This window comes from Excalfactoria chinensis, chromosome 3 (assembly GCF_039878825.1).
Source record: "Excalfactoria chinensis isolate bCotChi1 chromosome 3, bCotChi1.hap2, whole genome shotgun sequence".
Lineage (NCBI taxonomy): Eukaryota > Metazoa > Chordata > Aves > Galliformes > Phasianidae > Excalfactoria > Excalfactoria chinensis.
In genome coordinates, this window is record NC_092827.1 from 78,767,729 (window position 1) to 78,794,416 (window position 26,688).

At 40.1% G+C, this 26,688-nt stretch overlaps 1 long non-coding RNA gene across 1 annotated transcript; it reads right to left on the bottom strand.

Moving 5' to 3' along the window:
* Positions 1-9,491: 9,491 nt before the first annotated feature.
* Positions 9,492-20,657, bottom strand: LOC140250800 (uncharacterized). Its single transcript, XR_011903281.1, has 4 exons — positions 20,500-20,657; positions 18,678-18,782; positions 11,753-11,804; positions 9,492-9,644 (listed from the first exon to the last, which is right to left on the bottom strand). It is a non-coding gene; the product is annotated as an uncharacterized lncRNA (long non-coding RNA).
* Positions 20,658-26,688: the final 6,031 nt, after the last annotated feature.

A 26,688-nucleotide genomic window follows, 5' to 3' on the forward strand; every position in this document is an offset into this window, starting at 1 on the left:
ACTGGGCTTCTCATGTCAGTGAAGCAAACTGGATTTTAGATGAATTTTGTCTCACCAAATGAAGGGACAGGAAAACAGCCCATGAGGATAGTTACTATTTTAAACACAGAATTTCAACATTATTTCATGTTCAGTTAATGGAGTGGGCAACTACTGGAAAGTTACAGCAACAAAAAGAGACCTCTGATGAAAGAAATTTTGACAAGCGGGCCACAGAAGGAGATGTAATTCCAGTGAGATCCAAAAATTAGGGTTAGGACTAAGTGGAAAAAGTAAGCTTAGGGGGCTAGATAAGGTTATCTTATAGCGAGCCTGTACTAAATTAGGGTTAATGAACAGAAGACCAAACCTGTCAGTGTTACCTGCCCCCCAAGATGATGGGCAGTTTTGGCTTTAGGTTAACCCCTTACAGTCAAGCCATGAACTCATCAGAATAGCCAGGCCAAAAACTGAAGCTTTTGTTTCCTTTCATCATAATATTAGAGTTAAATGTGCTACGTTGCCTCTGAAAGTTGTACATGTTCCCCCTTCGTATATTAGAAGGCCTAAATGATCTCAAGGCCTTATTTTGTTACCTAGGTGAGAAGATAGTACTTAAATATTCTCAAAACCTTAAAGCAGAAATGAGTCAATTACTTCAGAACAGCAATATTTTCTTTTTTTCTTGTTACAGCCCATATAAGCAATAAGCTGTCGTATATCCAAACCCATAAACCCAATTACTCAGATACACAAAGGTATACGAGTTCAGACTCAGAATTAAGGGATGATTGCTTCTAAGGTCTGCATTATAATCATGAGGACAAGGGTACCCACTGTCACTTTATTTCAGCTTCTGTGAACTATATCTTGCCCTAATGTTCAGTACTTATATTTGGAATATAAAATCAATAGAGGCAAAACCCAGTCATCAAATTGATATCTTGCCTCAGCTCATGTTGGAACACAAAAATAAGCTAATTTCCCATGGCTACTCATTTAATAAGTTTCAAAATGTGCTTGTAAAAAATAATAACAAAATCATCTGATCATACTGTATCCCAAAACAGAACTATATTGGAAAATGTCACTTTAGGAAAAAATCAGACCAGGGATTCTGCAAACAACACAGGTCCATTTTCCCACCCCACAAATCTTAGTCATCCTGACAGAGTGCCATCTCCCCACACCCTGTCCATTGCTGCCCAGAGTCAATCCCCTCAGCAGCCAGGCAGCACAGGCCAGGATACATGGACTCACAGTGCAGTAGGGACAAAGGAGCTGAGCCCAGGTTACTCCACATATTGGCATCAGTTATCACTCAGGAGTGCACGAGAGCTTTTTCCCCACTCTTCATTTCTGTTTGACATTACTCTCTCAGAGCTCAGTGGATGAATAACACAAATACTATTTCATTATACCTTTCTTAGAACGCTACCAGTCCTGGTATAGAGTGATCATAGTGACATGCTCATTTTGAAGTATTACAAACATCAGTTATAAAGTTTATAGAGGTAGTGATCATCATAAGACATCCTTTTTCATGCAAGATAGTCAGTAAAACTTAATGTCTGATACTGCAAGAGGAAATCTGCAAAAGAGCCAACAGATTTTGCTACCCTAACCCTTTCTTTGTGCTACTGACAAGCTATTACCTTTATTTTTTTATTGCAGGAATTTGCCTTCTCAAGCAATTTTTTTCTTCCTTTGTGTATTATATAGCTTAAATATGTGACTCAATAGAGATATTTACATGTTCCTTTATTTTGCCAGCCTAAATAGCATGAAATATTTTACATTAAAATAGTAGATGTGCACTGGTACCTATTCCCCAAACACACTTAATCTACTTTAATTTTAAACTAAGATATATTCTCCTTGAAAGTAAAATTCTGGAGCTGGTTGAAAAAAAAAAAAATTACTTTGAATATAATAAAAAGCACCATTACATTAGGTTCTACAGTTTAATCTTCATTCTATCTAAAGCCCACCTGCCCACAAAGACTATATAGGAGCCTTTGAGTTGTTATTTTACTTTCTGGCAGATTCCACTAAATGGAGAACCTCCTCCAGGCACATATTTAGAAATCAACTAAACACTTCCAATCTGAATTTTCATTTTTTCGGTTGGGTGAATAATAGCCTAAAATGAACTTACAGATTACTAAGAAGCAGTGCAGCTGTCTGCAAAATTTCACTTGAGAGGAAAAAGTTTTTCCTCAATTTTAGACAAGAGAAGATGGGATCCAGCTCTTATCCTGGTGCTCAAGATGACCAATAAAGACATGAAGAGAGAACTTTCTAATAGTCCAGATAAGCTGAATGCATGTTAAAGGCCATTAACATCTGCCACACGGTCACACGAAGCTACTAAGTGGCTTGGTCTTTCCTAGAAAAATTGTTTATTCCACTACAAAGTATCTCAAAGCACAGTCAAAATTTGCCTGAGACATAGAAACAGATTCACTGGAGCTGTAACACCCTGTTATCCTTTGAGCTGTGCTTGCTCTGTCAGCATCACTGGTGTCTAATCTCCAGGGCTATGCTGCTGTGGCCCACTGAATCCACTCATCCCCTTCCGCTATCACTTTTCTCTGAAAGTTCAAAATAGAAATATAGAGTTTTTATTATCTCCATGGCTAAAACCTACCCAGCAAGGTGTTACGTGGTCTTATAAACAGTAAACCAGATCCAGATATTTTTATATCCAGGTTTAAATCAGAGGTGGACAAGAATAAAAGAGTTATAATTGGGGTCTATGAGCTAGCCCAAGGCTGTAGCTTTGATTTTTGTTTTTTTGACGTGGTAGAATGGCCAGAAAAGTTGCAGCAATTTGTTCTTTCTGCAGATTCTGGGTCCTTCTTGAAGTTTCATGTGTCAGAAATACTTAACCTTGGATTTTCTTCTTGACATTTCAGAGTGGATGAAATGAAGAAGAAACTTTCTTCAAAACCAAAGAAAACTTAAATAGAGTTTTAGAATGTTAGAAGCATTTCAGGTTTGCTTAGAGAAAGGGCCAAAATGCTATTTACTTTTTCTGAAGCACTATACATCTCCCAGTGGCAATTAATCTTAAAAGACGTGAATATTTCAAGTTAGCAAGAGACTTGATGAATATGCAAAAGGCCAGACCAGCGTTGTCATTTGTCTGGCTATATACAAATACCGACATGAGAAACTTTCTGTCTCTTGCACCCCTGCAAGGCATAGGATACATAAGATACTATACATCTTTCTGTGTCCCTCTAAGTGTGAGAGTTCTTCCCTACATACAGTACAACACAGATAAACTTGCATTAAACTGTAGCTCAACATAGCCTCTTTTAAGACTTTCAGTGGGTAGGTCAACTATCTTCTTTCACATCTGTTTCCCTGTGCCTTCTACTCTGTAACACGTCATCCAGTTTTGCAGAATGGACTTAAAACACTGCAAATCAATTTTGGTATACGTTCACCATAATTAACAGCCTCCACTATCAACATCTCAACAGGACCATGATTTCAGTGCAATCCACATGTATAAATCAGACCATGCTAGCCTCACGTGGACTAAGTTTTCACATTCAGTCCAAGTCTTAGAGTTTCTTTGTCTGGTGCCATCTCTCCCTGTCAGCACATCCCTTTCCACAGAGAGGTCCCACGGACCAAATTAAGCTCCCAGCAAATTGCACTGATTCAGACCAAGAGAATGTAACTGCACTATTGTACACACAATAGCTGCAAGGGCTCTGTTTTGGGGGATCCCTGGCAAACTAGCACAATTTCAGATGCACAGACATTTTCTGATTCAGATCATCTCCTGTTTTTCTTTCTAGCCACGTGGTTGTAGACAAGATCATTTGTCTGTTTCCATGACTTCCACCAGGTAGCACTAGGCAAGGAAAGTAATGGCCAAAGGATCTTATCCCTTTACAAGATGATAAAAATAACTGAGAAGTTGTTACAGCATGAGTCAATCCAGCATAATACATCACAGACAGCAGGTGTCTGAAATATGTGGCACAGTATCTAAAATGCATGATAATTTAAAATATAAAAGGATATTACAAAATTGTACAGTTTAGATGACAGATAAAATATATGATTTGACACACTGTATATTTTCATCTTTCCTCTCTAGGAAAATTGTAATCTGAATGCATTACTTGTGAGAGGGAGTTGAACTACTCTGCTGTACAGTTGTATAGTCTACAGAAAGAAAGGGGGGTGGGGGAGAAAAATGAAGAAAAGAAAGGAAGTCAATATTTTGAGCTCACAAGTAAGAAAATTTCTTTATAGCAAAATGAGTTACTTCCTCTCCCCCCCACCCCCACTGCTACTAATGAGATTTGTATCTGGCTCATGTATCCTCCTAGTTGCACATCAGATCCTCTGCACACTCCTGATGCAATATAGGAGGGCCCTTATGCTCACAGGTAAGTACAGACTATTGCTTCCTCAGTGAAATGGGTGTATGGAAGTCAGAGAAGTCTCAGCTCTGAGGGATGAAGGAGCAGAAGCAATGGAAGCTGGCTGGACTCTAAGCCCTGTTTCCTTCTTGCTCCCTTATCTCATACTATCTGACCAATACATTGTACAAACTGCTTGTATTTTATCATTCAGACCCTACATTTGAATGTAGTTGGGTAGCCATATCAGGAATACAGGCTGGAGAATGCAAAAAGGATTGCAAATTTAAAATCTTGTGTTCAACAAAACTGCCATGTGAGTGCATTCTCCAACAACACCATGCTAAGCTTCAGAGTTCCTTTAACAGAGTGAGTCTTCAATGATATGGCCATATGGCTTAGTGTAAAAGCACTAAGAGGGATCCTGCTCCACACCAGTAACCCAGGCTTTAAGAGGAACTTGTATACGTTTAAAGAATCAGAAGCACAGTGGAAACACAGACAGTGAAGGACTGTAATGTATATTCTTCTCAAATATTTTTAGCTCTACTTCCACCCCATGCTGCAGTGACAAGCCTCTAAAAATAGTAGCAGGGTCCTGCGACACATTTAAGTCACCTGAAGTCTCAGAGGGATACTGGACACGACAGCACAGTACCTCTGGGAAACCAAAGTCCTCTCTTCAGTTTTTCATTCTCTCTGAGTGTGATTGCAAAAATAATATAAATGCAATAACATTTCCAAAAGCCTTTTCAAAAGAAAAACATAAGACTTGACTGAAAACTCACAGACCATCTTGAAGCACAACACAGAATTCCCTCAACTCAAAAACAACTACAAACCTACAGGATAGACTCCAGAGAACTACTTATTTTCTCTAGTTACTGCTACCCACATTTGTACCTCCTCATTATACTGGCTTACCTCTTCCAACAGGTGTCTTTAAGCTTCATATACTCTTCACCAGGCACCTACTCTGATCATGCCCGTAGAAAAATGCAAAGCAATTATTATGATCTTCATTTTCCTTCAGAAACAAAAGCAGCACATCCAGACTGACACCTAACTTGTTGTTGTGAAGATACAACTCCACTCTACAGAGCATGAGTAATAAATGCCAGGTGGAGATGGAACTCACACACCTGGAATGGGTCCCAGCTGATATGTGGTAGTTGGAGATCACTTCCTCTGTCCACTGCCACTGTAGAGTTTTCATGGTGTGAACCACGCCTTAGTTGACTTGAATCATTTCTAGTGGTCTCTCTGTCTCATTTTAAATTTTGAGGGAAATTGGGGCAAGAAAATTCCCAAAGGATGTGGCTTAGATAAATGCTTACAGTTAGGTGAAGTGAATCTTTGATGCACTCTTCTGTTTCAGAAGAGCTGTTTTTCTTCATTGAAAAGATTTTGCCTAATGGTATAAATGTTACCATGGAAATAAAGCACTATATATTAGCACTCATTAGGCACCTGTCTTCCCTTTTTCTATCATGGGTGAATGGTCTGAACAGTGTCTCCTCAAGCAGCTTTCATAGGCTCAGGAGTAGGAGAGACTGATTTGACTCAAAGTAAAGCCATCTCTGAGATCTCAGATCATCCATTTCCCTCATGGGTTCCCACTCATGTTTCAGTCGCTGTAAATCTTCCTTTGTCATTTTTTTCTTACTACATACTGAAATAGCAAAGGTGTGAGTGAGTTTTCTGAAGTGCAACTTTGCTCCTCTGTGGTTTTCTTCTCCCTTTATACCAAGGACATATTTATATTCCGATAATCTGGGTGTTGTGATGGAATTCAACATTTCAGCTCCTTGTGAGGGGAGTATAAGTGCTTGTGCACCTAGAGAACAATTGCTGGCAAGGCAGTAGAAGAAAATGACTAACAGAATAAAGATGCAGTCATGGCAGGCCAATAGACATAGCAGAACTGCCGAAGGCAAGTTCAGAAGCAGTAAAGGCAGAGAAGGGAAGGGATACTTAGAAAGGGGAGAAAGAGCAATGTCTCTTCTAAGCACTTTCCAGACCCTAAAGAAGATTAGCTGCTAATGAGAGGGTCAGGGAAGCCTTTTGAGTATGGCCATTCAAGGCAGTTTATCCATTTGTCTACTTGATTTCCCCCATCCTTAACAAGGTGAATCCTTATGAGCACTTGTTCCCCAAGCTTATATAAATCACACCTATCCTTAGCCTTACATAAACTGAACTGTGCCAAAAGAGATCCTAAATTCCTGACTAATTCCCCAGTTAAACATGACATATGAAAATGTAGGTACCAAATGCAGGGTTCCTATATGCCAATGACATTGTATTTCCTCTCTTTAAAAGGACATGGTTAAAAACAAAATTTATAATAGCTGAGGGAAGCCAAAGAAAGAGCACATCCTCTTGCAAGATTCGCAGGTGGGATGCTCTCAAAGATAAATGACAGCCTAGGCTCACAAAGCTGCTGAAAAGTAGTGAGCCACACACTGAGAGTCCCCTTTGCCCATCCAGACCCCAGGTGAAAGATGGGCTCTGTCTTCTGCTCACCATCTGCAGCAGGTTTTAGCATGGAAAAGCTGTCCTTTGCATATTCCTCCTTTAATAGCCACCAACGACATGGAAATGCCAAGTGGTTAAACCACAGGTTTCCCACAGAAGTACTGAACATCTTTCTCTACTTGACCTTCAATAAAGCTATTCAGTACAGCTATTGTTACCATGGGCCAGGACAAACGTTTTCTAAGCTGAGTGGAGAGATATGAAGAAGGTGGATATTTGCAGACAATGCAAAAGTTATTGTGACAGCTGCAGATTGCAAGCCTTCGGTGGTAAACTCAGAGCTCAGCCAAGAGCTCAGGAAAAGAAAAGGAAAGAAGCCCCTAAGAAAACTCTCCCAAGCCCAGAATAACACCGCTGAAAGGTGACTTGGGAGGTCCTGGTAAAAACTGACAGTGGTTACTAACAGAGTACTGTACATCCTGGAGGGGAGGGGGGGGGGGGGGGGGAACACAAGATATTTGTGGGAAGACATGGGTGAGTTTTAACACTTCTTAATTAATTTATTTTGTAATTCTACAAAGGCTGTAGAGTTTCTGACTGAATAACCTTTGATAATTTTGCCAGCACAACTTCCACGATTGCACACAGATCACACTTCAAACAGCAGACAGTAATAATACTGTCCTTCCAAGAGCTCTTCTAGATACAGTGGATTAGAAGTTACCATGGTTTGGCTTTAGCATTAATGTCATAATCAGAGCAAATGCACTGAGTTTTAACATCTCTCTGAAGCAGTCCCATTTCACCACTGCTGTTTCAGGTTTTTGCAAGAGCCCGCAAAACTAGCCATTGACAATTTTGTTTCTACCCACAGGCTTTTTTAGGTACTGCCACAATTGCACTTCTATCAGCATTTTCAGCTTCAAGTAGATAACCCATGGCCCATTATAGATGCTAAAGTTGGAAGCAGTTTTGTCACATACAGCCATCTGTAACAGCCCACTTTGGTCTGGAAATGAAGCTGAAGCATGCTCCCCCAAAGAGCATCAGTTGGCAGCCATACATTGAATCAGTCACATCTCCTAAGTGCCTGCAGTACAGCAGTTCCTCAGTCAGCAGAAATATTCCCTACAATAATTAATACCAACATTATCAGGTTAATCTTGTGAAATAACAGGAGGCAATAGCCCACTCAAGTGACAAAGGTATCAAACCACAAGTAAAATATAACCGTCCCTGACCACTTCTTGTTTCAGCACGTACCTTTTATTGTCCCCTCTGCTCAGACAAGAAGCCTCTGAAGTGCTTTCCAGCAACAAACTGAAATGGTAATGAGTATGGATGTGCTACTGAAGGAATATGGCCCTCACTGCAGACCATCGGGCTGGCTTTAATGAGCAGGGAGCACCTGTGGACCAGATCTTCTCCGCCTTGACACACTTATGCAGACAGTCCCAGACAGCTCTTAATTTCCTTGATTCCCCACATTTCTTGCAAATCTCTTTTGTTCTGTACTACTAAGTATTCATTGTTCTTTCCCTTCATATGTAATTTTTCCCTCTGATTCTGACAGTACTTCGAGGGAGGAGGGTGTGGACAGAGGCGGAGAACGTTCTGTAAGATAAAGCTGTGTTAGGTCACAGTGTTGTAACTGAGTTCTCTTTGAGGACAGTGTCGTGATCATATGTTAGCTGGAGAGAAAGAGTGGGAGAGGATCTGGGAGTGCTTTTCCTCTCTTCTGGTTTTATTTTCAGTTTCTAAGGAGGATATGTCACTCTGTAACTAAGGCAGCAGTGTGAACTGCAAAAGATCTGAATGCCATTCCCTGCTTTCTTTAGGTTTCTTCTGAAGATCATACAATCACAGATTATCCCAAGTTGGAAGGGACCCCATAAGGAACACTGAGTTCAAGTCCTGGCTCAACACAGCACCACCTGAGCTCCAGTTCCTGAGAAGAGGATTTCCAATAACTGGCTGTAAAATCTTTGCCTGATGGTCTTCTCTTTGTGCTTTGTAGTCACAGCCACTATGAGATTCTGATTGCTGCAGATCACTTTGTTATCCAAAATTATTTGATGGTATTTTTACAAGACTGCTTTTATCAGCAGTTTGCTATTCACAAGAGACCCATAAAGTTATAACACAATTAGAGGTAGTGTTTCTATTCCACATTTGTAGGAGTGTAAGCCTTAATCATCCAGTACAAATACTTCCAAAAGGTGAATTTAAAATTCACTTTCCCCAGATGAAAGGACATAGAATCTTCAAACTAATTTTCTGTGGGTGAATATACAATTAAGTCTCTGTCTTGTTGGTGTTTGCTGACAACAATCCTGAAAGGCCTGTATTTGCAGCCTGTATCAAATCATTTCAGAACTCAAAAATTATACAGAAAGTTGCTCTTGGTGCCATTCAAATCCCTCTAGTCTTTTTTGTTCACATCATTTTATGAAGGAGAAGGGAGCTCCAGTTGAAAACCAGAAATGAAGGCGTTAGCCCTCTCTGTAAAATCTTCGGTTGCGGTATCAGAAAAATATTACTCTTTTTAGACTCCAGTGCTGCTATAAATAACCACCATTACTAAGAATAATCCTAGTTTAAGGAGGAAACAGAGGCACCAAATGATTCGGTGATCAAGAGCCAACAAAGTCTATGACAAAACCAATAATGCAGCACAGTTTTCTGAATGAACAAGCATTTTTTCTGAGAACTTTTCGCTGTTCACCCATTTGGGGATGTTCTAATCTGTTGGGCTTCTTCCTTATCTTGCTGTGTCTGCTGACATCTTCAGTAATAATCCTGCATTCAGAGGGAAGAAACAAAAAGTTAGAGACAGTCTAGGTTCCGATGTAATGAATGAGACATAGCAGGGATGAGGTAAAATAAGATCAATTGTATGTACTATATGGGAGAGGATAATCTCAGCAGGGAAATGTTGTATTCTTAAACTTCAAGGGAGTTACTGTAGATAGCCAGAGGTGAGAAAGAGAAATCAAGATATACAGAAAGTACATGACAAACATCTCTGTTAGTATCACTTTTGATGCCTTACAAACCTTCACTAATCTTGTCAAGTTATGGCCAACCAGCCTGGAGAACAAAAATGTTCTCCCTTAAACAGATTTGGACATATAATTTGGCTCTAGTCTTTCCCTTCAAGGTAGTTCTATTTTCACATATTTAAATTATGCTGCTCTGGAGTAATAAATAATTTCTGCTCCAAGAGTTTTTATTTCAATGAACACTGCAATATTAGGCTATGATATTGATCACTGGGTTTTCTTCAATTCAGACTTTTCTATTCTGTCTTATTGTTTTCATTTTCAGTTCACAACTTTTATGGTGCATCATGTTCATCTGTCAGGATACTGAAAAAGGAGAGACTGTCAGGCAAAACACAGGCTATTCTTTGTGTGAAGATTTGTGTTGCCCTTCAGATGATTTTCTCTCGAGCTTTTAGAATTTTCATCATCATCCCAAAGGGAAAAAAAAAAGCATGTACCATGAGTATATGAGAGGAAGCTATAGGAGAAGGGTAAAAAGGAGTTGTCCTTTACTTGTTACTGACAGCTGAATGAAAGCAGACATGCATATGGCTGTATATTTTTCATCTTGCTAGTTATACAGAAGGTGATGCAGTCTTGTAGAGTTAGCATTGAACAAAGGTAGCTGCAGTAACACTGTACATAGCTTTTCACCCTTCTCTCTTCTCCCACCAATACAATTAATGACATTTGGCTATTCAATAAAACGTGTTTTGGGACTTAATACTTTGCTGATATGTAATAGAAAGCTTCAGGTTCTGCTATGCACGATTCATTCTTCCCAAATGACTAAAGGCTCAGTGTAATACAAGTGGAGGTTGAATGTTATGAAACTATTAGATGAAGCATGACCTTTGAGTGGAGAAGTTATCACTGAAGCAGTCTCTCTAGCAGGCTCTTAGAAAAGATTTCTCTCCCCAGATCTGAGTTATACATCCCATGTAATCTCTTAAGTTTTCCCTATAGTTAAAGTACAGAGATGGATGCATTCAAATTGGCATCCATTTATTGAAATGTCTAACACAGAGGGAATGACTTATGCTTGGTTAACTTCTCCCTCTCTGTGAGCCTGAAGATTACCTTTACCAAGTTCCCTGAGAGTCAAACAGTGAAAGATGAGAAAGATGAATCCCACCTGAACTTAGAACTTGCTCTCAGCTGTGTTTGTTCCAAAATATTTCCTTTTCTGGCTCAGAGCCCTGTTCACCAAGTAAGGAGATTCGTGAACTTTTGACCCCTTTAGGCTTGCCAAAGTAAGCTAGGATTCAGCATACTACATGAATTGTCAACAGAAGTTTAACGTAGCTCTGCTCTCTGAGCCTATTACTGGCAATGATGTTGGAGCCAGAAAGAATCCAACTTGCTAATCAGGATGAGATTCCAGTGTATTTACTGAACACTTCAGTGCTACTTATAAACAGAATACATTTGATAGAAAAGTCATCAAAGGACAATAAACACTGACTCAAATAAACATTGACTCCAGCAACATTATGTTTATAGATCCATTTTTGTAATAATTCTGGCTCACTTCAGAGTGCTCAACCAAAATTATCCTCTCATTTGTTTACGCATTAGGCAAGACACTTTTTGATTTGACTATTACCTCTTTCTTCTGCCACTTGACAGCACTGTGCAAGGAATTTCTGTAGATCAATTTTAAAATGCTCAGACCTTCAAGCTATGTGACATATCACTTCTTTCTTACCCATTTGCAGGCCAGATCTCTGTTAAGATGCAGCTTTATTGACCCATGTTGAAGAATTTCATATGCCGTGGTATGAGGTATTGAGCTTTTTGTCTTACTGTCAGATTTGAATCACAGATGTTCCTAAGGATCATTCTCTGACCTCAAGAAATTACCTTTAAGGCAAACTGGATCAGATACTGAGTAGAGAAGAGGTAGAGACTGACACTGTAAACAAAAAGAGAGAAAAAAATGAGAGAAAGCCAATCATGCTTTTATGTTCTTTCCATGGTGTGACATGCTTAGTTCCTGCTGCACATCCCATCTTCACTGACATCATCTGTGCCATGGTCTTTCAATACTCCTCAAAACAGCAAGACTTTCTATGTTACTGCAAACTGGAGAAGAGCAGACTCACAGCATTGTCACACAGAGACGCAACCCCACTTGCATTAGTTTCTAAATATGGTGTACATATCCTGTGACAGATAGTTTATGGGGAAGATACTGCCTTCAAGATATTCCAGACTATCTACATCTACTTAAAAATAAGTAGGTAATGATTTTCCAACTTCTAGCCATACCATTTTTTCTCTAGTTTCTAAGGAGATGGCATATTTTCTTAGCTACCAGGGGACTTTAATGACAGATCTCTTAGTGATATTTTCTTAAGCTATTCAGGGAACTTATTTTTTTATTCTAATCAATGTACTTCTTTGTTCACCTCTGTGAAATGCCTTCACTAATTAAATTCACTGCTCTCCTTTGCATCTACAGCCAATAAGTGCTTGCAGAATGTCACCACATTCTGTCCTTTGCTCAAGGTGTGTTGTTACCTAGCAGAGGGGTTCATGTTCATCTGACTTTTAGCCCACAGATGGGATGGTGAGTACCAGCCTATGGATCAAGCCACAGTCTTCCTTCTTCAGTTCTTTAAGACTCTCCTCTACACCTATTTCATACTTTCCCCCTCTCCTTTCTTTTTCAACAGACATTTCTCACATTTCTCTCTTGAATAGCCCTGTCTGCTTCTTGAGCTAACTTTTGTATAAAATGTGGAGTTCACTTCTGAAACAGTTGCTAGGCAAAGAAGGAAAATGGGTGAGGTTTCTGACAGAAAACTCTTCGTATCTCAGTTACGTGGATTAGGAAGAAACTGATGGCTCACATTCAACATCTGCAGAGGGTGAAACAAGGTGAATATGAGATATGTAATCCTTGTAATTCCTTTGAAGGGTTTACTGTGTGGATGTGCTGTTCAATTACCTATGGGCCAGCAAGAAGATTATCTAGGAAAAGAATTTCCTCTGTGACATACAAAGGGACTTAAACCTGAAGTGCAAGTGAGAAGATTTTACAGGCTGAGCACTGTCTTTTGTTAAAGGAGGGCAGGTGGACATTTCCCCTGTAGAACCACAGGTTTGATTTTAATTAAGTCCCCTACATTTTTAAAGTCTTGTACAAAGTGGGAAGTAGCCATCTCACTTCTACCCTCTCCCCTCATCCATGTGAATCATGCAGCATAAGCCTTTGTATATCCACCAGAGACTGATGGGCTTTATCAGTTGCTCAGGGCTTGATCTTGGAAGGAGCTGGGCTGAAATAGTAGACCAGGTGTTTTTTTTCCCCTCAGTCTCGCGGAATGCCAGGATCTTAGAGGAATGCTATGGTCTCCCATCAGAACAGGGGATGCTTTTAGTCTAGCTAGATCTAAAGCCTAGGCATCAAGTAAAAATCTCAGTCCATTTATGATACATAAAAAAACATAGATCTTCCCTGTTTCTTGGAGGAGGTGCACTGTTTGTGAAGCCCACAGATGGATAACCAGAATCACCTTGTACCCCTTCCACAAATGACTACTATTCTAGTGGTACGAGCCCTCACTAAATCTCTGAGCACATCCTCCCTCTGTTCTCCTCAGCCTCAGGGGCAGAAAGGAACACATGCACATGAGAGCACAGGAATCGATTACAAACTTTTCTACTTAAATAACTGAATTTAGTACTTCCAGAGTAACCATTCATGCTTGTGGAATGAACCAGAGATGGACTTGGCTTACCTCTGTTAACACTGCACGCATGTACCAGGACTCCCTGCAACCTACTGCACAGTGACAGAGAGGAGAAGGGCAGTGCTCCAGCCCTGTCTCTTTGGCTGACTCCAGCTCCTTTCCACTTGGCTGCCTCTGGGTTTGTTTTAATAACTTAGCTGTCTGAGCATCATTAAAATGGCTCTAACTGGAGCCTGCGATAAGATAGCAATCAGCACATGAGCCAAAGTGACTCACTCGACAAATAATATTTGCCTGTACTTTTATGAGAATAATGAAACCACTACTGTAAGACTCCCAGGAGCCAAGTGACAGGGACAGAGTGAAGTGAGAGGGGATGGTTGTAAGTCTTCCTAGAAAGATGGATGGGAAGAAAGCTTGCAGGACTGACCATTTAGTATAGTACATTTTCCTCTTGGGCAGTTTTGCATACTAATACAGTGAAAGCTTCAAGCAAATGCTGCATGGATTACAATTCCCCTGAAGGAAAATCAAAACCAGCACATCTGAGTCTTGCTGAAGCCTCTGATGCACACTGTCCCACACTGCCACTCATCCACTCTTCCCCAAGCTGGATGGGGGAGAGATCAGAAGGGCAAAAGTGCAAAAAGATAGTTTAAAAGGTAAAGCAAAAGCTTCACATTCTAGTCAAGCAAAATAAGGAATTCATTCACTGCTTCCCACTGGCCGGGTGGTGTTCAGATATTTCCAGGAAAGCAAGGCTCATCATGCCTAATGAGGGGAAAGAAATACCATAACCCCAAACATCTACTATTCTTCTTCCCTTTCCCCAGTTTTTATTGCTGAGGACAACATCATGTGGTTTGGAAAATGCAATTGGTCAGCTTGGGTTCATCTGCCCTGGCTGTTGTGTTTCAATGCTGTTTTGATCACAGAAACATACAACCATACTAACCACTATGAAGAAAATTAACTCCATCCCAGCCAGAAGCTAGTACACACATAAACGTGCGTAATGCATTACCACACATATAATATGTTCTCAGAAGGGGCTGGATCTCAGCATCGCAGAGGAAAACAAGAAGCAGACAGCACACAGGTCTAGCTTAAGGGTGATGCTTAACAAGACACGAATCCTTCCTGTTCACAAATTCTCTGGCATTCCTAACTTTCTTTATCTCTAAATAACATGGTATGTGGTATCAGAGGACTAATGGGGCTTTGAACTGGAAACACTGCAGGTGATTCAGGTCATAATGCAGCTGCACTGGAGCTGAGACTGGGACACACTAGCTCATGACTGCATGTAACAGAGCTAAAATGCTGGCAGGGGGTAGGGGATCACATGGGCCAGGCTGGCCCAGCATTTACCTGTGCTCATTCTGACTCTACCTGCTATTCCTTTTCATGAATACCAAACATAAATATTGGAGTACAGATCAAATAACAGAAGCACATATTTGAGCTCCGCCTGTGAAGGAATGTCTCAAAACATCTCAGTCTGAGCTGTGCAGATATAATCAGTCAGTCAATGTTAGGAGAAAGGAAAGTCTTCCTTGTTAACCACCTGCAATGTGCCAGCAGATGCTCTCAAGCTCCTAAGAAGCCACTTCTTTGAATCCTACTACAATCAAAGTAGGGGTATTTCTTAGCTTCCAATTTACACTTTTCCTCCCAGCACAACCCTAATTGATATTTATCAGTTGTTCAGGAGTTTCATAGGTTGAGTTCAGAAAAATAGACCAACATTTCTGGCTTCCTAACAGTACTTCCTGACAGAACACCCAACTTCATTTTGCAGATCGTATCTTCTTCCTTTCACTACCAAAAACTGTAGTACTTCTCTCTGTGCTTGCTATTGTTGCTGGCTTCAGCACTTTCTAACTCTTTGCTTCTCCTTACTTAGAAAAGAAGCTGCAGCAATAGCATCAAAAACATTCCACAGATGGTCCAAGAGTAACCTTATGTGTAAACAACTGGGCTACTGCTAGGGATATGTAGAATCAGTTTTCTTTTCCTTATGTGACCTTGGGTAAATTAATTCTGCTCAGATCTAAAAAGGAACATAAGCACTTAAAGTGGGACATAGGAAGATTTTGCAATGCTCAAAACTGCCACTCATCTGCTACTTCATATTGAGAGGTTTCTCAGTTTTCAATATTTAAATCTTCTCACTCTAAGTTCTGTTTCTGATCTTGGCCAAAGAAGACAATGTCCTGACAAGGCTTACGTTCCACCAGAATCCAGAAGCTTGACTGTCTTCTGTGTGCCTGGCCAAAGCACCTGCATTCCAAAAAGCACTGCAAAAAACTGTTTACCAGAACAGATTTTGGAAAAGGAAAAGCAATTCATTTTCTTCCAGATAATGGTGGGGAAGCTCTGCAGTGAACACTCACCCAGCATGGGGAGTCTCTGTGAACAGACGCAGTGCCACTTCTCCATAGCTCTAGGGCAACAACCAAACACAGACCAAAGATGTATCTGAGATCTCTGCAGCCTTTCTGTTTAAGCTGCTCCTTTAGGCGTGTATAAATAAAAGATTCCCAACCCCAGAAAAGGAAGTATCAGTAAGACTGACTTTTCCCAGCTAATGGCTTTCTTGGGAGGGTTTAAGTCCATCTTCCAAGTATGACTTCTGTATTGTATATAGAAGGATTTGTGACTAGCTCATATGAACTAGTCCTTGGTAGGGCTGGGTCATTCCTACATAATTTTCCTAACACATATACTGTATTCTTGCCTCCTTTCACCTCCTGGCCCACTGAATCTTTTTTTCAGTGTATGGGAAGTGGGCCAATTTCAGCAGTCTACAGAAGAGTGAAATTTGGGTTGATCAACCAGCCTGGACCTCTGCACTGTTCCACCCCTCTGCCACTTCCCTTCACACCAAGGCATTTCTCAGTAGATTTAAACCCGCTGAGATAGAAGATGATTCTGGAACTACTTCTTAGCTGTGGAACACAAAATCTGAGGGATAGGAAGAAAGAATATCTATGACAGAGCTGGGAGTGAAAGATATAAGCTGCTGCTTCCCAGTGAGAAATCATCTCCCTGAAGTCTCTCATCGTGGAAAATTTAGATGGTTTTTGAACCAACTCTGGGGGTACTGATCTTGGCTAGCAGCAAGACAACTCTCAGCTCCTCTCTCCCTCCTCAACAGGGCAAAGTGAAAAAATAGTGAATCAAGATCAAGATAGGGATGTCAGTTACAAATAAACTGTGTGAAGAACAGAATTGATCTGGAGATAATCAATTTAATTTATGAATAATTTGAATAGATTTGGATAGTGAGAAACAAATACAAACTAATGCAATACTTTCAACACCCACTACCACCACCCTTTTCTCCTCATGCTCAACTTCACTCCTTCAGCAACCAGATGTCTTGTGGTACCAGAGCCTCCTCCCTCCAGCATGTCTGCATTACTCAGAATACACGTTTGCCCTCAGGACCAAATTTCCCAGTTGTCTGCACTGCCCACACATCATCAGAGAGAGAAATCCAGGGAGAGGAAAAGGACAGTTCTGCTGTGAGCTTCCTGCTGACCAGCAATGTGAGAGTAACAGCCACAACCTCATGTATCATCTAATGCCTTCACACAGAGACAGGCTTGGTGTGGGCACAACTCATGGATCGCACCTTCCCAGCTTTGAAATAGAAATAAAATTATCCTCGCTATTTAGTGATACCATTCTAAATCATTTAGTTACTTCATGCAGTGTTTTGGTAGGGATTGCCTCCTACTGTGTGTAAGTATAATATCTAGCTTTGTGAATCGTGAATTATGTTGGAGTCCTAAAGCGTTCTGTAATATAAATAGAAAAGATGACTAAGTGAATTCACCTCATTTTCTTTCCCACCTGTTGTTCACAAGCAACTTCAGAGATAAGATCACTGGAGCAAACAGAGAAATGTGCATGCATGACAGAAGAGCATGGAATAACAACACACTACACATCTCCAATTAAAATATGCATATAGTTGAAATTTTGCATATTTCTGGCAAGCTGATCAGAGAAAAGATGCAGAATAAAGAATATTTAAAGAAATTATTCATCAGTAAACAAACTAAGAAAAAAATATATGTTGTCTGCAGGTAGTTCAGGAGCAGGAAAAACCCAAACCCAAATCCTAGATGTGGTTCATCTAATTAATTATTAGTATGCATTAACTAAACACTGGTTTGTATTTCTACAGCATTTAGTAATGCAAAGTGATGCGTGAGCATTACCTTTATCTATGAAATAAATCTGAACGGATTAAATTGAGTCAGAGCTCAAAGATACAAACTGAATGTATCATCTGACCCACATAGAATTGCAATTGTTTCTAAAGAATATATACAATTTTTCTAGTTTTTAGTTTACACATAGATGCTGGATGCTTCTGAAAATTACATCAGTATATTGTTTTCCTGCTCATTCTCCAGTGCAGACATAAAGTGAAGCTATTGATGCAGAGTTTATGTATCCTTTGTAGGCTGTTATTAGAGTTCCCTCTGCTGCTGACTATGCAGCTCTACTTGTGCGGCTCAGGTGCTGAGTACTAACAGAGGTAGGTTCAACAGTACATATTACTGAAGTGAATAATGCCTCAATTACAGACTGCTGGTCTCCAGAGATAGCACAGGAGTAGCAGAAATAAAAATTCTGAGTCTTTTTCCCTTGGACCTGTGGGTCATAGTTCTAGTATTTGAAGTGAAAAAGAAATATGAGTAACAGCACATTATCATTTATTGTATTTGCTCATCTAACAGTCATGTAGTTTTATTCCCCAGACTTTAAGCCATCAAAAATCATTGTACAGCCACCAGACACATTCCTGAAAGCACAGTGCAATGCTTGCCAGCACCACAGCAAAGCAGTTACAGTATGCAGCTGCAAGATGAACATGGCTATGACACAAGCAACCATAATATGCAAAGTCTGCCAGAGCCTATGTCTCATTTATCCTGCTCTGGAGACCAGAGCCATTAAGACCCCATGGCCATGGTCTCTACCCAAAGGTGGGAAAGTAAACTCTGTCTGCCAGTACTTATCAAGTCAATCCTGTAAGAAGTGGAAAGCAAAAGAAAAGGAAGATGACTTACTGGTGACAAAACAGAAATTGATCCCAGAATAACGTTCTTGAATCTCTCTGTAACCTCAAAGAAGTGCTTGTGATCAAGACAGAAAGTTCTTCCTAGCAAGATGTTCTAGTAGATTGAATCTCCAAGATGTATTCAATGTTGAGTTCCACCAATAAGGAAAAAAAAAAAAAAAAAAAAAAAAAAAAAAAAAAAAAAAAAGGAGAGAGAAATGATCATGCAATATTTGCTGAAGAAACTTCATGGGGGAAAAAAAACGTGTTTTTACTACTGCCACACAATCCCAGGTAGTTGTTGAACACAGAGAAACACTTTCCAACTCAACTGTCAGTCACTCCTCCTCACTCTTCAGCATTTTCTTGGTCTCATCTTTAGTGTTCCCCAAGATGTTACATAGGTCTTATTTTTGTAATCGCTAGATCCTTCCCACACTCTCAGAGTATGGAAAGCCTGTGATTACACCTGAGTGCAAATGAGGTACAGGCAGAAATTGAACCTGTCCCAAGATAAGAAGTATGAAACAGGGAGATTCAGAGCTGAACATTTCATCTGCCACAAACCTTGAGGCACTGATTGAAACTCTGGAAAGCATAGGCCAGCTTGTGCTTAGAAGATGAGAGGATTGTGTTCACCTGCAAAAGCATAGGCCTCTGCAGCTTGAGGGCTATTAGTGGTCTCCATTAGAGATAGTCCATAACGAGGAACAGAGGCATCGTGTTATTAAGTTAATCTGATTTCTTACAGTGAGAGAAATGCCAATCCATCCACAAAGAGCAAAGCTGCCATCCTGCAGGCAGTTTTAAGGAGGATTTGGTTATGTGTTTCAATGAGATGTTTAAAATTGCACTCATCCGTTTTCAGAAATCTCACTCATTTAAATTGTCACAGCTCAGTAGCCCTGGGATTTAAGTGTAGAAACAGGAAAGAGTCATCAGACAAAATTCCGTACTAATTAATCAGAGAACAGAAAGAGAGTAAATTTTCAGTGAGAGGAAAAGTGAAAAAGGCATCCGGGTATCGTTTCTGCCCTTGCTTCTGGATGTTATGTGAAGACATAGTGGTGGGACTGCTGCTAACACTGACAGGCTGAGAGAAAAGAGGCAGGTTATCTGCTACAGGTTTTGGATTGTTTAAATCAGAGCAAGATGGAGATATTCCAGAGGAGGAAACCTCAAACTGGCTCTAATCCGGGTTGCTATGATCTGTTGTAACCCAGTTCCTGAACTGCAGATCTTCTGAAGCATGAGTGACGATTTTGGGAGCAAATTTCTCTTAACTACCCACAGTTTAGATATTTTTTCTTAACATTGTGGCTTCAGCCCTTTGTTAAGTTACAAACTCAGTCTCACAGACATCTCTGTCTCTGGTGGATGTGCAACTGTATATCTGTCTACCAAGACCTCCTCTCTAGCTCTCTGCTGGTAGAGCTTTCCCCTAAGCTACCTATCAGCTCTTTCTCAGGCAACTTCATCCTACCTTTCCTCTCCTGCACTTAAATCTTAAAGAACTTCTTGTATTAATTTTTCTAGATGTGCAATCTGGTACACATCGCTAACAGAGACCAACCCCAGGCTCTACTATACAAATGTACTTCTCAAATAATAACTCTGAGATTGAAGTCTTATTAAAAGCTTCAGAAGCATATCAACTTGGGAACGTCATCTTCTTAATTTCCTTGAATTGTAAGGTAATAGGAGGTGACAAGAAAGATTTGTGCCTTGTCTAGATGGGAGACAGGTGGAAAGAGAGGTGAGTTCAGTGAGAAAAAAAGTGGGAGACAATAGGATGAAACAAGAAATCTCTTCAAGACTGGGGAAAAACCTACCTCTGTAATGTTCTTTTGCAGCTCTTCTCAGATTCAAGCAATACTGTTTTTCTTCTGTGTCACTTCCCTGTTAAGCAAAGAGCTAATACCCTTCATAAATAACAAAAGAAAAGAAAAGGGAGAAAGGAAAAGCAAGGTCACCTGCATGCATGACTAAGCTTTCATGCTTAATTCTTCCCTTTATATGAAGGGAAACTCCTTCCCTTTGTTTGAAAAGGAAAACTCAGGTGGTTCCAATTCATGACTTCTTTATCTCAGATGTATGGCTGTGGTTGTGCTACACAATATGAAGTGATAATTGCCTTGCTCTGAGCTAGGCTGACTCAGGTACTCACATCTCCCTGGTTATTTCAAACTAGCACTGTAGTCTGGGCTATGCTACTGCAACACCAGCTGTGTTACCAAGTCAGGTGTGACAGCAAATGCTCTGCTGCCCCAGCCCTATATATCAGTATCAGGAGTTGCGCACAGTTACTGACATACTACCAAGGTTGTACAGTGCTGTAAATGCTTGATGGCTCACTTTTCACAGTGACAGAAAGATATCAGTGTAAAAAAGTTTAGATACTCTTTGGTGACCTTCAAGTATTTCTGGAGCTTATAAGGGCAGTAGATAAAATAATTGGCAAATATAATGGTTTTGTGCAATGTGGGAGTGTTTACCTTCACCAAACCTGTTTATATCTCTTCACAAACTGTCACTGTCCTTCTACCGATTTCTGTTTTATTCATCATCATGAATCACCACATTTTAGCATAAATTACTATTCTGCTGATTTTTATTGTGGTTGTTGTGTTAATTTCTTTCAAATTGCTGGCTGTATCTTTGCTCATAACCATGCTTAGCAGTTATACAGCAATAACAATAAACTGTGAGTTCAAAAGTTAATCAAAGATTGCTTGAAGTAAATGCTGCTGAAGATCTATATAGCAATAAAGAGAACATCATTATTGCCAGGAACAGCTCACATGTTTTGTGCTGACAAAACTCAAAGCTGAGTTTTGTCAAGTTTTCTTTGTCTGAATTTGTCTCAAGCTGCTGGGAGTTTTATCTTACCTTCTCCAGCTATTACAGCACTTTTTATGAAGTTGCTTTCTTTGTGTTGTTTTATTTTTGAACATCTTTGTACACTAAAGCCATAATTTGTATAGGTAGCAGCTACAATTAATTATTCTATGTGTAATTAAATATTTATGACTACTGTGAAGCTACAGTGTGGAGGCGTGCAGACCTGATATAATAGCATATGCCATGAAAGCAGGAACAGAGGAAGAACACAGGTTTGAGATGGTAAGACACAGGGTACAGGCTGGTACTGGGGACACCAACTCAGTAGTGGACACTCAAAAAATACAGGCTTGGAGCTGAGCAACACAGTTTGTTGGGAAAGACAGAATGCAGAACAAATATATAATACATGTGAAATATTCCAAATATAGTAAGTCTAGACATAACGTGGATCTCCAGACCAAAGAAAAAGAGCAAGGGATAAAATGTGTTACAAACACATGAAAATGACAACAAATATGTCCTAAATTGTGGAGGAAAAAACCATCCCTGTTACCAAAGGTGTAAGGGTGCTGATGATTTCCCTCAAGTGAAACTATCAATGTAAGGATGCAAGAAACCATGATGCTTGTTCCAGCACACAAGTTCTTAACAGGAAGGTTAGGAGTTTGCATATAAATTTTATTACCTTCTCGCTCCTAAAAGCAGACCAAGAAGTTTTCTGAAAAGGGAAAATGCCAAGGTCATTGTAGTGGCTCAATAATGCCAGCTATGGGTATGCAGGACACTTCAGGCTTTGTTCCTCTCAACTGGTTCTAACTAAAATTGAGAGGAGTTCTGGTTCTGCTATGTGCACAGAAAACTCAGCAGCCGGTATATACCAAAAGTAATGCTTTCTGAGCAACTCTCTAACCTCACATAGATATTCCTAAATACCACTAAAATATTCAGATGAGATTGTCTAAGATCATTCATTTTTACATAGCATAAGCTGTTCAACAGTCCTTTCTACTGTTCCTTTTCAAAGTCAGTTCTCTTTTCCCTGTCTTCATAAACAATTTTCTCAGTATCCTCTCATCAGACCTAATCTCCTATAAGCAGATTGTTCTTCCCCTCAAATTCAGAGTTATTGAGGGGCACACATCTATCATTTCCCAGGCGAGGCTCTTGGGGACACTTTCATTTGCAGAAGGGTTTCTTTTTATCTTGCTTTCATAAGGGAAAAAGGACAGATGTTTCTACCCATTTCTGGGTAAGAGGACTTTATTGGCAGTAAGATGCAGGCTTGTAGTTGGAATGAAATGGACCCTGTTAGATTATTTTCACTAGAAGATTGTGTAGAGGCCTCAATCAGAGACTGTGGAAGTGTTCACACAGGTAATGAAAAGACTTTACAAGTGTATGATCTTGTAATTGGACTCTCCTGGCTGGATGTTTATGTCTGCACAGAACTCCAGTGAAGTAATATAAAAAAACTTTCCCACGCAGCGCTAATGATTAAAGAAAAGTCAAAGCTGAGAATGAGTTAAATCTGCCATTTGGAAGGAGTAAGCAGGCACGGGAGATCAGGGGAAGAAATGCCGCAGCATCAGAAGAATAATATTTTCAGATTCTGTTTAGATCTTAACATTACAGTCTAAATTGAGTAAAAGTCCTCAGCCCAGAATATTGACTGACCAAGTATTTTTTTTGAACTTATGTAAGAAATACATTACTTAAAGAAAAAAATGATTTGTTTGATGAGGCTATTGAAGTACAACGAAGATTTATGAATTAAATATTCTTTTTAATATCAATATTTCAGGAAAGGCAAGGGAACGATCAGCAGGAATCAACACAATTGTCAGACGCTGAGTTTGAAATGTAAAGACCAGCACTAAAGGAATAACTAATATTTGATAATTTGTCTTTAATCAGCACTGTTGAGATTTTTCTCTTGGCTTTGATGTCTTGCATTCATGTTTAAAAGGGCCTTTGACAATGCAAAATCTTCTGTGATGATATAAAAAGATTCCTTCAACAAACTGCTGCTATAAAAGATCACGTTTTTTTGACAAGCTTCAGAAACCCGTATAGGTCCTTTTGTGAAAACAGCTTCAGTACCTGAAGGTTTTCAGTACATTATCCCCATAATATGTTTGCAAGTCAGGAGAGTGTGGTAATTTCCATTTTAAAGGTGGTGACACAGAAGTGAGAATAAAATTTGTGGCTGGCTGGCCTCTCCCTCACATGAAATAAGACACAGCAAAGGCACATTAAGGGACACAAGAAATAAAAAAGAGCTGCCTACAGTGAAGGACAGATATAGACCCAATGTACTCAGTGCAAGAGAAGAGATCTGAAAAAGGTTCTTTGGAAACAGAATCAGTATGTTAGTTGACAAATTAAAACAGGTAATACAAAACAGCTACACAACATCTACTTCTGAGACTACAAAAGATAACTTAAGAGTGCATAATGTATGCAGAGAAAAACAAATTCAGAGGACATTTGCCTCTTTGCATCTGTAACCTGTGTCTTCCTCTAGGCCATCTGCTTCAAGATCAACCCTTAGGTGATAAACTTTGTGTGGGATTGAATCTCACAAGAATATCAGACCCAGGTGTCTGACATTTTGCCAGCACTGGAGAGCAGAGGCAGCAGTTTAGAAATGATGGAACTGCTCAGAGGAGGACTTCGGTATCATTCACCCAAAGGAATACTCCTTGTGCAGCCCTTCACTTCACTAAAAGGAAGAAATTCAGACAGGTCTCATGTCCAAAATTTTGTACTAACTACGAACTGGGGACTACCTTATTCTCTTTAAAGGATGCCTATGCATGTAAATGCCTCTCTTAGATTCATCTTCTTCAACCTTGCAGGATTTTGACCAGGATTATTGAGGTGATTTGTAATAGAAATGAGTTGAAAATTGAGTAATCCAAGTCCTAATGCACTTTCTGTACAAGACCAGTCTTTTCTCACATATATTAAGCAGGCTCCAAATGATCATCAGATGTACAGTGTTTGGGGTTTAAAACTTAAAGGCAGCTCCAAAAATAATGCCTCCTTTTTTTTTCTTTTCTATTTTTCCTTTTAAAATATACTAATTTTGTTTGTACTCTGACCCAGCTGGTGAACTTTTAAGACAAGAAAAATGAGAAATATTGGATTATTGTTTTGTTGATTTTTTTTTGCCTGAAACTGAAGTAGATTTATTAGTAGAATTCAAGATTAATATGATATTTGTTTATTTATTTATTTCTGTCTTTGGAGAAGTGTAATCTTATAGTCCTTGGCAGTTAAGAAGGCTATTGAAGATGTTGCAGTGGGATTTATTATGCACTTTTACAGATTTATTTCCCTTTAGATAATTTGGTGGCTGTTTCATGTACTATGTACTAGATAATAATATGAAGGCTTGTAATGTTTGTAAAATTGAAATGAATCTTTCTTTTTGGAAAAAAAAAACTACTGAGGCAATATCCCCCTGCATATACTGACTTCCCAGCACTTTTTCCAAACTGTTTCCATGACTCTTTCCCCCACTTTTCATGTGTTGGCCACTCACACTTTTCTCCTCTGTATACTAATTATTTGTCTCCTGTGGACAAGAGAAGCCACTCCTTACATCAGTGTTCAGGGTAGTGAATGTTGTGAAATGGTAACAAACAACAAAAGAAAAACAGTGGCAGTGAAGTAATTAAAAGGGAAAGGGCCAGATGGAGCCAGTTACAGCTCTCTCACCCTGGCACAAATTAAAAGATGTACAGAAAAAGTAGAAGCTTATAGAAGTGGAAAAAATAGATGCAGCAGCACTCCTTTCAGCTGTACTTCCTCCTTTCCCTACTCCCTCCGGCCCCTTTTTCCTTCTTCTTTCTGAGGGTGTATGGCAGCTGGAGCTAAAGGCAGCACAGCTGTGCCTGCCAACTGTCTGCTGATGGCAAAAAGGCAAAAGGGTTGCATTCAGTCAGCAGAAGGTCACCTTGCTCTGTCCCCAGGAGCAGTCTGAACACCACAAAAGGAGCACAGGGTGAGCTTCTCGGCAGAGCTATGGCTGACAGCTAGACTTTCAACTGTCATCAAACTCCTTGGAGTCTATTGAGGTTTACACCTCAGTGAGAACCTGGTAGTTGAATCTTGGGTAACTGGGATGTATGGAACAAAGTCTGTAAAATTACAACCTGAATCAGACTCCTCCACAAATAAGCAAGCACAGAGTTTTTAGTAACGTCTTAGTTTATCTCACTAAGCACAGTGAACATGAGACATACCATTGGGGAGGAAAGGGCCTGGATGGAGAGGTGCCACTTGCCCAGAAAGTGCCTGTCTGTATCCATGCCTCTGCCAGGTCCTCCTTCACGCAAGCAAGCAAACAGCAAGCTGCTGAGGTCGTTTGGGAGACCTGTTAGCAGAGGCCCTGAAGACCACAGCTGCAATAAGAAACCCATATGAGGGAAACATGGGTACTCCGGTGCTTGGTAGAAAGAGTAGGATCCACAGAGGAAATCTGCAGGGACTGTGAAGGAGCTGATGGTGACACCCTGGATCAGGCCTATTCTGGTGGGTTATCTGACTTCACCAATACCAACTGCTGTGGTCTGAATTCACTCTTTCACAGCATCAAGACAAGTTCCTATTCTCTCCATTCCTTTTTCATGCCTCTTTCCTTCTGCTAGCTTTGTGATCACTGTAGCATGCCAGCAACGCTTCTGAAAGTTCACAGGATTGCTCCAACATGCACATACTGACGCTTCACCTCACTGAACTCCTGATATTGCTTCACCACAGCAGGCTTCATTCTGGGCAGTACAGAGCTACAGCTGCTCTACACTGCATCAGCATTTGGCAGGATTTGGCCCTGCATTGCTTTCATCAAAGTGCAAATTGCTTTCTACTTTCCCTCAGTAATTCTTCAGACCTATTCATCCTCCATCTCCCAGTGTGACTCTTTTCTTTTTCCTGGCACACTTACAGCAAGGTAGGCACACAGTAGATAAAGCAAAAGCTAATTGCAAGGCATGTAAAACACAATAGATGCGCTGGGAATCTATATATCAATACTGATGGGCATCCTTATGTGCACTGCATAGCTAAGCACCTCTGATAAGAGGCTGGACTGGGAACACATCACACAGACAATAATGGATTGCTAGCTGCAGCCCCAAAACTAACTAAATAAAGGAGACAAGCTTCTGGGT